This window comes from Manis pentadactyla, chromosome 1, assembly GCF_030020395.1.
Source record: "Manis pentadactyla isolate mManPen7 chromosome 1, mManPen7.hap1, whole genome shotgun sequence".
NCBI lineage: Eukaryota > Metazoa > Chordata > Mammalia > Pholidota > Manidae > Manis > Manis pentadactyla.
The window spans coordinates 98,216,199-98,229,247 of record NC_080019.1 but is presented as its reverse complement, the minus strand read 5'-3'; positions in this window follow the sequence as shown (position 1 = coordinate 98,229,247).

The following is a 13,049-nucleotide window of genomic DNA, read 5'->3' as shown; positions in this document are numbered from 1 at the left end:
GCGGCCATTTGTGTAGTTCAGGATCCACACCTGGACACTCTGAGACAAGGGAAAAGCAGGCTGTTTGAGAGGCTTCCTAGCAGCAAGAGGGCAGCTGAAGGAGTGGGGTTTGCACGGAGCTTGCTGCGTGGGGGAGGGGAGAGCTGGACAAGGTTGTCTAGGTGTGCTTCACCCAGCTGGTTGGGAACTTTGAGGAGCTTCAGGCACCCCATTCCCCTGGCTTCCTACTCAGCTCTGAGGCACCCCACTGTGACATGCAGCCTGCTATGCCTTCCTCCTAGCCTGCCATCACTGCTCTGGTGTCAGGTCAGCCAGAAAGAGGCTCAGCCTACAACAGCTATAGATGCAAAGCACAGAGGCTTACACCCATGTGCTTGGCCCACTGGCTCTGACTCTTGAGACAGGCACCACAGACAGGAATCAGGAAACAGAACTTTCCCCCACCCAGGCACCAGATCCACTCCCCTATGACCCCCAAACTCACTCTAGGGACTGAGCAGCTCCAGAGACAGGAGCTTCTGGGCACTAGTGGGCACCATACAGAATTATAAAATGTTGAAAGAACATGGTTCAGACCAAAATCTCACAAACACCAGATAAAGGGCCTAATGATCCTGAACTCACCAATCTGACTGAAAGAAAGTTCAAAATAAAAATCATAAACATGCTTATGGAGGTACAGAAAAATATTCAAGAATTCAGGAATGAATTTAAGACAGAGATTCAATCATTAAGAAATTCCATATCTGAAACAAAACATACAATGGAGGGATTTAAAAGCAGATTAGATGTAGTACAAGAGATGGTAAATGGAATAGAAATTAGAGAAAAGGAACACAAAGAAGCTGAGGCACAAAGAGAAAAAAGAATCTCTAAGAATGAAAGAATACTGAGAGAACTGTGTGACCAATCCAAATGGAACAATATTCACAGTATAGGGGTGTTAGAAGAAGAAGAGAGAGAAAAATGGATAGAAAGTGGCATTGAGGAGGTAATTACTGAAAACTTCCCCAATCTGGGGAAGGAGATAGTCTCTCAGGCCATGGAGATCCACAGATCCCCCAACACAAGGGACCAAAGAAGACAACATCAAGACATATAAAAATTAAAATAGCAAAGATCAAGAATAAAGACAGACCTTTAAAAGCAGCTAGAGAGAGAAAAAAGATCACATACAAAGGAAAACACATCAGGCTATCATCAGACTTCTCAGCAGAAACCTTACAGGCCAGAATGGAGTGGCAAGATATATTTAATGCAATGAAGCAGAAGAGCCTTGAACCAAGAAAACTATACCTGGCAAGGTTATCATTTAAATCTGAAGGAGGGATTAAACAATTTTCAAATAAGCAAAAGCTGAGAGAATTTACCTCCCAAAAACCACCTCTACAGTGCATTTTGGAGGGACTCCTATAGATGGAAGTATTCCTAAGGCTAAATAGATGTCACCCAAGGGATAGACAAAGAGTACAGAATATGATTCATAACATACAAAGAATGGAGGAGGAATAAAAAGGAGGAAAAAAGAAAAAGAACCTTAGGCTGTGTTTTTAATAGCACATGAAGTGAGTGAATTTAGAATATTAGATAGTAAGGGAATTACCCTTGAACCTTTGGTAACCACGAATCTAAAGCCTGCAATGCAATAGGTACATACCTGTCAATGACCACCCTAAATGTACATGATCTGAATGCACCAATCAAAAGACATAGAGTTACTGAATGGATTAAAAAAACAAGAACCATTTATACGCTGCCTACAGGACTCACTTCAAACCCAAAGATATACACAGACTGAAAGTAAAGGGATGGAAAAAGATATTTCATGCAACTAAAAGGGAGAAAAAAGCAGGAGTTGCAGTACTTGTATCAGACAAAATAGACTTCAAAACAAAGAAAGTCACAAGAGACAAAGAAGGACATTACATAATAATAAAGGGGTCAGTCCAACAAGAGGATATAACTATTATAAATATCTATGCACCCAACACAGGATCACCTACAGATGTGAAACAAATACTAACAGAATTAAAGGTGGAAATAGAACACAATGCATTCATTTTAGGAGACTTCAACATTCCACTCACTCCAAAGTAGAGATCAACCAGACAGAAAATAAGTAAAGAGACAGAGGCACTGAACAATGTATTAGAACAGATGGACCTAACGGATATCTACAGAACACTCCATCCAAAAGCAACAGGATACACATTCTTCTCAAGTGCACATGGAACATTTTCAAGGATAGATCATATACTAGGCCACAAAAAGAACATCAGTAAATTCAAAAAGATTGAAATTGTACCAACCAGCTTCTCAGATCACAAAGGTATGAAACTAGAAATAAATTACATAAAGAAAATGAAAAAATCCAAGAAACACATGGAGGCTTAATAACATGCCCCCAAATAATAAATGGATCAATGACCAAATAAAAACAGAGATCAAATAATATATGGAGACAAATGACAACAATAATTCAACAACACAAAATCTGTGGGATGCAGCAAAGGCCATGCTAAGAGGGAAATATATTGCAATACAGGCTGATGTCAGGAAAGAAGAACAATCCCAAATGAACAGTCTAAACTTACAATTAATGAAACTAGAAAAAGAAGAACAAATGAGGCCCAAAGTCAGTAGAAGGAGGGACATAATAAACATTAGAGCATAAACAAATAAAATCTCGAAGAATAAAACTATAAAAAAAAATCAGTGAAAGCAGGAGCTGGTTCTTCGAGATAATAACAAAATAGATAAACCCATAGCCAGACTTAACAAGAAAAAAAGTCTACACACATACACAGAATCAGAAATGAGAAAGGAAAAATCACCATGGACACCACAGAAATACAAAGAATTATGAGAGAGTACTATGCAAAATTATATGGTAAGAAACTGGATAACCTAGAAGAAATGGATAACTTTCTAGAAAAATACAACCTTCCAAAGCTGACCCAGGAAGAAACAGAAAATCTGAATAGACCAATTACCAGCAAAGTAATTGAATTGGTAATCAAAAACTACCTAAGAACAAAACACCTGGACCAGATGGTTTCACTATTGAATTTTATCAAACATTTAGTAAAGACATAATACCCATTCTCCTTAAAGTTCTTCAAAAAGTAGAAGAGGAGGGAATACTCCCAAACTCATTCTATGAGGCTAACATCACTCTAATACCAAAACCAGGCAAAGACACCACAAAAAAAGAAAATTACAGACCAATATCCCTGATAAACATAGATGCAAAATTACTCAACAAATATTAGCAAACCGAATTCAAAAATATATCAAAATGATCATCCAACATGATCAAATGGGATTCATCCCAGGGATGCAAGGTTGGTACAACATTCAAAAACCTATCAACATCATCCACTACATCAACAAAAAGAAGGACAAAACAACTCCATTTACAATTGCATCAAAAAGAATAGAACACATTGGAATAAACCTAACCAAGGAAGTGAAAGACCTATAACCTGAAAACTACGGGACACTTTTAAAAGAAATTAAAGAGGACACTAATAAATGGAAATTCATCCAATGTTCTTGGCTAGGAAGAATTAATATTGTCAAATGGCCATCCTGCCTAAAGCAATCTACAGATTCAATGCAATCCCTATCAAAATACCTACACCATTCTTCAATGAACTAGAGCAAATAGTTCTAAAATTCAAATGGAACCACAAAAGACCCCAAATAGCCAAAGCAATCCTAAGAAGGAAGAATAAAGCAGGGGGAATTATGCTCCCTGACTTCAAGCTCTACTACAAAGCCACAGTAATTAAGACAATTTGGTACTGGCACAAGAACAGACCCATAGACCAGTGGAACAGACTAGATAGTCCAGATATAAACCCAAGCATATATGGTCAATTAATATATGATAAAGGAGTCATGGATATACAATGGGGAAATGACAGCCTCTTCAACAGCTGGTGTTGGCAAAACTGGACAGCTACACGTAAGAGAATGAAACTGGATTATTGTCTAACCCCATACACAAAAATAAACTCCAAATGGATCAAAGACTTGAATGTAAGTAATGAAACCATAAAACTCTTAGAAAAAAATATAGGCAAAAATCTCTTGGACATAAACATGAGCAACTTCTTCATGAACATATCTCCCTGGGCAAGGGAAACAAAAGCAAAAATGAACAAGTGGGACTATATCAAGCTGAAAAGTTTCTGTCAGCAAAGGATACCATCAGTAGAACAAAAAGATATCCTACAATATGGGAGAATATATTCATAAATGACAGATCTGATAAAGGGTTGACATCCAAAATATGTAAAGAGCTCACACACCTCAACAAACCAAAAGCAAATAATCCAATAAAAAATAGGTACAAGATCTGAATAGACACTTCTCCAGAGAAGAAATTCAGATGGCCAACAGACACATGAAAAGGTGCTCCACATCGCTAATTATCAGGGAAATGCAAATTAAAACCACAATGAGATATCACCTCATACCAGTTAGGATGGCCAACATCCAAAAGACGAACAACAACAAATGTTGACGAGGATATGGAGAAAGGGGAACCCTCCTACACTGCTGGTGGGAATGTAAATTAGTTCAACCATTATGGAAAGCAGTATGGAGGTTCCTCAAAAAACTCAAAATAGAAATACCATTTTACCCAGGAATTCCACTCTGAGGAATTTACCCTAAGAATGCAGCAGCCCAGTTTGAGAAAGACATATGCACTCCTATGTTTATTGCAGCACTATTTACAACAGCCAAGGAATGGAAGCAATCTAAGTGTCCATCAGTAGATGAACGGATAAAGAAGATGTGGTACATATACACAATGGAATATTATTCACCCATAGAAAGAAAACAAATCCTACCATTTGCAACAACATGGGTGGAGCTAGAGGGTATTATGCCCAGTGAAATAAGCCAGGCCAAGAAAGACAAGTATCAAATGATTTCACTCATCTGTGGAGTACAACAACAAAGCAAAAACTGAAGGAACAAAACAGCAGCAGACTCACAGAACACAAGAATGGACTAACATTTACTAAAGGGAAAGGGACTGGGGAGGATGGGTAGGAAGGGAGGGATAAGGGGGAAAATGTGGCATTAAGATTAGCACACATAATGTAGGGGGGTGGGAACATGGGGAAGGCAGTATATACAGAGAAGACAAGTAATGATTCTATAGCATCTTACTACACTGATGGATAGTGACTGTAATGAGGTATGTGGGGGGGGACTTGATAATAGCGGAAGTCTAGTAACCATAATGTTGTTCAAGTACATTAACGATATCAAAAAAAAACATTTGCCTGAAGGATGATTATTCTCTTTTTGTAAAGGGATTTGTCTATCATTGGCATTGCAGATACTGATGAAGAAATGAAGTGACCAACTGTTCAATTGGATCAGAGTGCTTAATCCACTGATCAGAAAGAATCATTTAGAAGAGAGAAGAGCTCAAACTAAATCTTCATTTTGTAAATATCCTAAACACAATTTCTTGAAGGTGTTCAAATTATTTCACTTGAAGTATTTGTATATAAGTGCATATTAGCTTATATAACTTTATATGTAGAATATAAATACATGTTGGCTAGCATATTCTCCCCTATTTTTATATTTCAGCTCATGTTAAAAAATGCTTTCAGATGAAAAATAGATGATAAATAGAAAAATAGATTCACATGTAAAAATATTTCATTGAAAAAGAAAAGATATACAAAGTTAATTCACATAATTTGATTTTTTTTATATTTATGAGTATAGATTTTTTTCCTTAAGAATGAAGCTACTTAATGTAATCATACTTAACACATTGTTATTAAATCAATCCATAGATAAGTTAATCATTTCTATTAACTATCTGTAATTCTGGCTTTCAATTTATCCAGTAGGCCCATAGAAAACTGCAACTGTCAAAAATGTAAATTAGCAAATAATCACTTTTTACAGAATACTTAAATTCATCAACCATGTAATGAATTATTCTACTTTTCTGCTAGCTTTTGTTTCTTTAATGTATATTTCTAGAATAGACCAATTATGTTCTGCAATACCACAAAAATAACTAAAGACTAATAACATCAAAGTAAAATTAGAAATAAAAAACTTACACTTTGATAATTTTGTGTGTGGTTACATTATTGTTATATGATACAGAAATATTATTTCCCAGATTAGACACAATGTCAAAAGTAAAATATGCCTTACTCAATATTAGTAATGAAGATGATTTGGAAAGCATCTAAGATAGGAAAGCAATGTAGGAGTGCAAGTGCAAGAGAGCATGTAAAGTGCATGTAATAAGCCAGAATTTTGTAGGACATAGAGAAAAATGATTGTCTTAGTACAGGCTGTTAAAACAAAATACCACAGACTGGGTGGTTTAAACAAAAACACTTATTTCTCACAGTTCTAGAGGCTGGGGAGTCCAAGATTAAGGTGCTGGCAGTTTGGTTTCTGGCAAAAACCCTCTGCTTGGCTGCCTTCTTGCTGTAACCCTCCCACTGTGGGGGAAGAGGGGCAGGGAGAAAAAGACAAGAGATAGAAACAGAGATAACACCTCTCTTTTCATAAAACTGTTAGCCCAAAAAACCCCACTCTCATGACCTAATCTAACTCTGATTTCCTCCCAAAGGCACTCCCTCCAAATACCATCATATAAGGAATTAATGTTTAAATATACGAATTTTGGGAGTACACAAACATCCAGTTTATGGCAATGAGCAATGAGAAATTCCCACTGGTGAAGGACCAAAGTGATTAAGGAATTTTTACAAGCATTGATGGATAATGATCTTTTATTAGTCTGTTTTTCTTGAATATACATTCTTCTGTTTACACAGTCTTATAGTAAGTCCTGTCACCTACATATGCCTTGTAATTTCCCCACTACCATGATCACCCAGTGGAAATCAAAAAGAAAACATCTTGAGTTGGTACAAAGCAATGAGAATAGCAGCATGAGATAAACTCCAAGTCATAATAACCTTCCATCGGGGCCAAGGATTGAAATCTGAATGTTCAAGAAAAAATAATGATGAGTTTTCTAGAAAAGTACAGAAATTGTGGAATGACTTTAAACTTTCTACATGTTGGATAAAAGACTTAACTATATTTAGCTGAATCTCAAAGTATCAAGCTAATAACTGGCTCACAGTATTTAGTTTATATTGATGTCTCATTTTATGGTTGAATTTCATTAAATAAACTATTTTATAGTAACATAAACTATCTTATAGTAACCTACTTTTAATAATCATTTTAATAAACATTCTTAATACTCTTAAGATATGAAAACTGTATTACTTACTGTAGACAATAGTATGCTTTGGGCACTTTCTGGCCCAACGTTGTAAAGGACTTCCTATCCTTCACCAAAATTCTATTTGCTTAAATATGTCTAGGAACATTTTAAATGAACGAATTGAGGCAAACTATCATGTGGTAGAGATAAGAAATATTTGTGAGAAATTGGATGCAAAAGACTAATTAAAATTTGCAGGCAAATAGGAATATGGTACTTGCAGAAATCTGGATAGCTGCTTGGATATATCCTCAATGAGTTATATTATCTCTGTGAATTCATGATAGTCCTAGTTTGGATTCCAGACTTAAGAGTTTCATAAATCCTTTCTTGTTAGAATTCCAGAAGGTCTTAAAGAATGCCGATTCATACTAACAAATCCCACAGGAAACTAAAATCTACAGACCATATAGTATATTGCATATTTAAAGCTAACTTATAAATAAAGCAGCTAAGAAATTCTTTGACTATGCTTGAGTAGGACGTTTTCTGAGTAGGTTACTTTAGGGAAAAGAAAATCATCAAAAAGTCCCTTGGTGAGAAAAGTCTTAGAATAAAAATATTAATTATTTGATTTAATTTGATATGTCATTGACCTCTGATGGTAGGATATATCCATCTCTAAAATAGAGGTAAAAGTAATTTTCAAATCTTCCTGGTAGATTCTCTATTATTGAGAAGTGATCAGAAGATATTTTTTTCAATAAAACTTCTTTTGCTGCTTTGTTTCTTGGAATCAGGATGGTGTTGTCCAATATATTTATGGGAGAAATGAAAAAAGAGAAGGTAGGGTTTTGTAGCTCTCAGTTTGTAACCCAGGGAGGAGACAGTGGCCCAGGGTGGACCCATACTAATGTAATACAGGTGAATCAGAGAACTATACTAAGAGAAGATTAGCAGTGAAAAGCATGAATTAGCCCTCCTGGATATCTCTTAATTCTCACTGTAGCATGGAAATGATGCATATGTTCCCCAAAGCCTCACAGAATGAAACATAGTGAAGCTGAGATCCAGCATCATGCTGGAGAACCATGGCAAAGGGAGGAGTAACTGACCGAAGGCTTTGTGGGCAACTAGCTGCCCCACGGACTGTATGGAGAATATGGGTGGAAGGCAAAGGTGTCTACAACACTATGAGCTAAGATCAAGCAGTAAAAAGGTACAGACAGAAAGCCCTAAATACACCAAACAGAACATGGGTTTGACACTTTAGATTTTGGCAGCAAATGCAAACAAGCTAAGGCACTAATGTTGGAAAGGCACTAATGTGAAAGCCAAGACGCAAAGAAGAAAGCAGCTGATCCTCTGATCATGGGTCCTGGGTTGTCCCTACTCTTTCTACTGCAGTTTTATTCATGCTCTGAGCTAGCATAATGTCCTTTTAGGGATTGAAAGAACATTCCAGAAGAATGAAATTTTTACCTAAAATGGACTACTTAAATTAGAAAGAATTGACACACTACTGTATTTTATATAATGTTAACAAACTGTAATTCCAAAGATGCAGTCCAATTTTACAGATGGGAATTCTTAAAATAATGAACTTTAAGGTTTTAAAAAAGACTATTAATAAGTAACTTAAAAATATCTGTCACCCTCTACCATATCCTACAGGGCATATTATTCTTGGCTTTCTTATCTGGCCTAAATCAAATTTAAATGGGACCTCTCAACACTTGGAATAATGATCAATAGACATAATTGGCTATTCAAACAAGAATTTTTTCAGCTGTCTAAACAATTAACCTGAAACAAGAAACATGTTCAAAGTTTGCATCCTCTTCCATTTTTATGCCCTACTTCCCTTACCTCATAAATATCCAGAGCCACAGACTGCAGTGAATTTCTGTTACCAATTTGTTCTAACTGCATGGAAAAGTGGCTCTGTCAACAGTACTGAGGTTTGGGATATGTCCATTAAGTGTACTTTAATTAACACCAGAGTAGTTGCTAAGATAGTTATTTGGATTTATGATATAATTATCAGTGTGAATCTAGAATTGAAATATGTGTCAGGGAACACCTATGTGCTTCTTTTTGAGGCTTTCCCTTTGAGATATATATCAATGTAATGGGTTTTCTGCATTTCTGCAGTTGCACTGCTAACTAGGATGGTTTCCAATTACTCCTTATTTTCCTTAGCAGTCATTCTCTTATTTAGATTTTAAATTCACTGATGCATTCTCCAAATGCATATATTTGTACACCTGACTCTGAGGGTATTCTATATTGCTCAGTCTGGAGACCATGTGTACCCTATTTTACAAATATTTTGAAATTTGAGTTTTCCCCTCTACTATATCCTGAAAATGCTCCTTTGTATATATTCTGTTGCTTAATGTATATGTATCTAGATTCACTTCAAGTGACTGAGTTGTTCCCAGTTTTACTAACATTTAAATCACTGATTTTCAGGTATTATTTTTACTGTCCATTAGAAACTTAAAAAATTTGTGAAGGTGTTTTTGTTTGTTAGAGTGGTTGTGAGCTCTTACTATATTCAATAACTGTTGGAAAAGATGGTAAATGTCTTGGTATTCATTAAGACTGTCTTGCACAGATAAACACTATGCCACAGGACTTTCAAATAGCCAAAAAGAGATTGTTTGGATGATAAACCTGTTTATAATTAATCTGAGCCTAAGATTTAACTTTCTTTCATATATGAGTATAAACATTTTTGCATAATTTCAAATGTACTTGTTCTCTTTTCAGAATATAAATCCTGAGGGAAAATTATGTAACAGCGTTCCTAGTGGTACTTCTATGAAATTTTAGCAAGATTTTTTTCTCTGGAGTTGCCAATACATCATATCTATATCTGTCTGCATCTGTTGTTATTGTATACTCATGCTTGTGTATTTATGTATTGAAATAGACATCTTATTACAAAGGAACTTTCTTTTATGCCTTATACTTATTAATAAAAATACTACTTATTCATAGGACTAGTTAGTTATTGCCCCAATAGTGCTACATTAAAAATAAGCCACAAATATCTGATTAAATTTTTGCTTTAGTGTAAACTTTTAGTGTTGACTATTTTGGATAGTCAGGATTTTGGATGACTTAGTGTAGACTGTTCGACAACCAGCAGTTTGAGTTCAGGTCTGCTCTCACAGTCTCTCATCCTCCTTCAGCCAGAGACCATCTGAAACATGTTCATTTTGTTCAAATGTAGATGCCTAAAATATGTAGCCCAAATGGATGAGCACAGTTCAAATCTGTGTTCATATGGCATCTGTTAACATCAGTTAGCCAAAGCAAGTCATATGGCTAAACTAAAAATCATAAAGTGGGGAAATATACTCCATTCATCATGAAGCCAAATCAAGACATGTGACCAAGTCCAGCATTAATGAAATACATGTCTCCATGGAGGTGTAGTGGGAGAATGTTTCCCAGAAAATAATCTAAAACAATAGACACTATATTTATTTTTTAAAATTAAATAATTCATAGTATCTGTGACTTTCTTTCAAGAAATAAGGGTGCTTTAAAAAGCACTTCACATTTCAAGAACACATAGAATTTTCAAGGGAACTGTATCATGAGTCATTTAAAAAGAACCTTCAAAATTTGGAAGACTTGAAATCATGTTAAATATGCTTTCAGACCATGTAGTGTGCAGAAAATGGTCCCCTGATTACATTCACATCTTAATCCTCTAAATCTGTTAATATTTTGTCTTACATAACAAAAGGGAATTTGCATGTGACTAAACTAAGGATTTTGAAGTGGGGAGATTATTTTGGATTAAATGCATGGGCCCAATGACACAGGAAGGTCAGAGTCAAAGAGATTAACTACGGAAGTGAATGTCATTGTGGTGCCATTGCCTCAAGGGAGCAAAAAGTCAAGGAATATGGGCAACTTCTAGAAGATGGAAAAGGCAAAAAGACAACCCCAAGAGACTCCAGAGGGAATACAGCCCTGTCAAAACCTTGATTTTAGCTTAGTGAAATTGATTTTGCACTTCTGAACTCCAGAAATTTATAACTTTATGTTGTTCTAAGCCACTAAATTTGTGGTAATTTATCACAGCAGCAATAGGAAACTAGTACATGTTACCTGATTTTAAGACTTACTATAAAGCTAATAAACCAGACAAGTGTGGTATTTACAAAGGGAAAGACAAATAGATCAATGGAAAAGAGAGTCTAGAAATAGACCCACACAAATATGACTTTTTGATTTTTGAAAGTGCAGCAATAATTCATTTGAGGAAGAATCTTTTAAAGAAATGGTGCAGGCATAATTTATCATCATCATTTATATAAAAAAGGAAAGAACTTTGACTTAACTGTCATAGCTTGTACAAAAATTAATCCAAAATGCATCACAGATACAACTGTAAAACAAAACAAAATCCTTTAAATTTATAGGAAAAACTATAGGAGGAAATCTCCATGATATGGATTGAGGAAAGGGTACATATACATGAAACCCAAAGCACAATGAATAAAAGAAAAATGTGTAAATCAAACATTATCAAAGTTTAAAATTTTTGCTATGTGAAATGCAATGTTAGTGAACAAAAAGGTTGCAGACTGAGGGAAAATATCTGCAAATCACATCTAAGAAGGGATTTATATGAAATATAAAGAACTCTCAAAACTCAGCATTAAGAAAATAAGCAAACCAATTAAAAAATGAACAGAAACAAAAATATACATTTCTCCAAAGAGAAATGAGGGACAGAAAATAAGTACACAAAAAATAGGTCCAAAATCATTAGCCATTAGAGAACCATAAATGAAAACCACAATAAGAATCCAGTATACATATACTGGAATGGCTAAATACAAAATAAAAAACAAAGTGAAATAAAATAAAACTTATGATACCAAATGCTAGTGAAGATGTGGAACAACTGAAACTATTATATACTGATGATAAGAATACAAAATGGCACAGCCACTCTGCAAAACACTTTGACATTTACTTAGCAAGTTAATCACACAGTTATCATTTGACAAAGCAATCCTACTCATTATTTACCCAAGAGAAACAAGAATATATATTCACACAAAAAACTTCACACTAATGGTCATATCATATGTATACATAATAATAAAAAACTGGAAACTATCCAAATGTCCTTTAATGGATGAATGGATTAACAAAGCATGGCATATCCATGCAATGGAATACCATTCAGAAAATAAAAGGAACAAAATATGTATACAACCAACTTTGGATATATTTCAAAAGCATTATGTGAATGAAATAAAATGGTCTTAAAAAGTGACATACTATATGATTGCATACATATTTTGACATTTTTAAAAGACAAAATGCCAATGATGGACAACAGATCCAGTAGTTGGCAGGAGTTAAGCATGGTGATGGCTATAACTATAAAGGAGAACATGGGGGAATTTTGAGGAGATGATAGAACATTTCTGTATCATTTGTTGATGCTTACACACATCTATATATGTACTGAATTTCATAGAACTTATGGCAAGCAGTTTCTAAGATAGTTCCCAAAGATCTCTGTGCCCAGGTATTCACATCCTTGCGTAAATCTCCTTTCCTTGAATCGGGAATGACCTAAGTTGCTTCTAACCAATAGAATACAGGAAAAATGTAGGATTTCAGTTGCATGATTGTGTAAGATGGAGACCCTGTCTCTACAGAACGCTCTTTGCTAACTTTTGAAGCAAGTTGACATGTTGATGAGGCCCATGTAACAATAAAATGAGAGTATTCTCAGGGCAATAACCAACTAGGAACTGAGACTCTA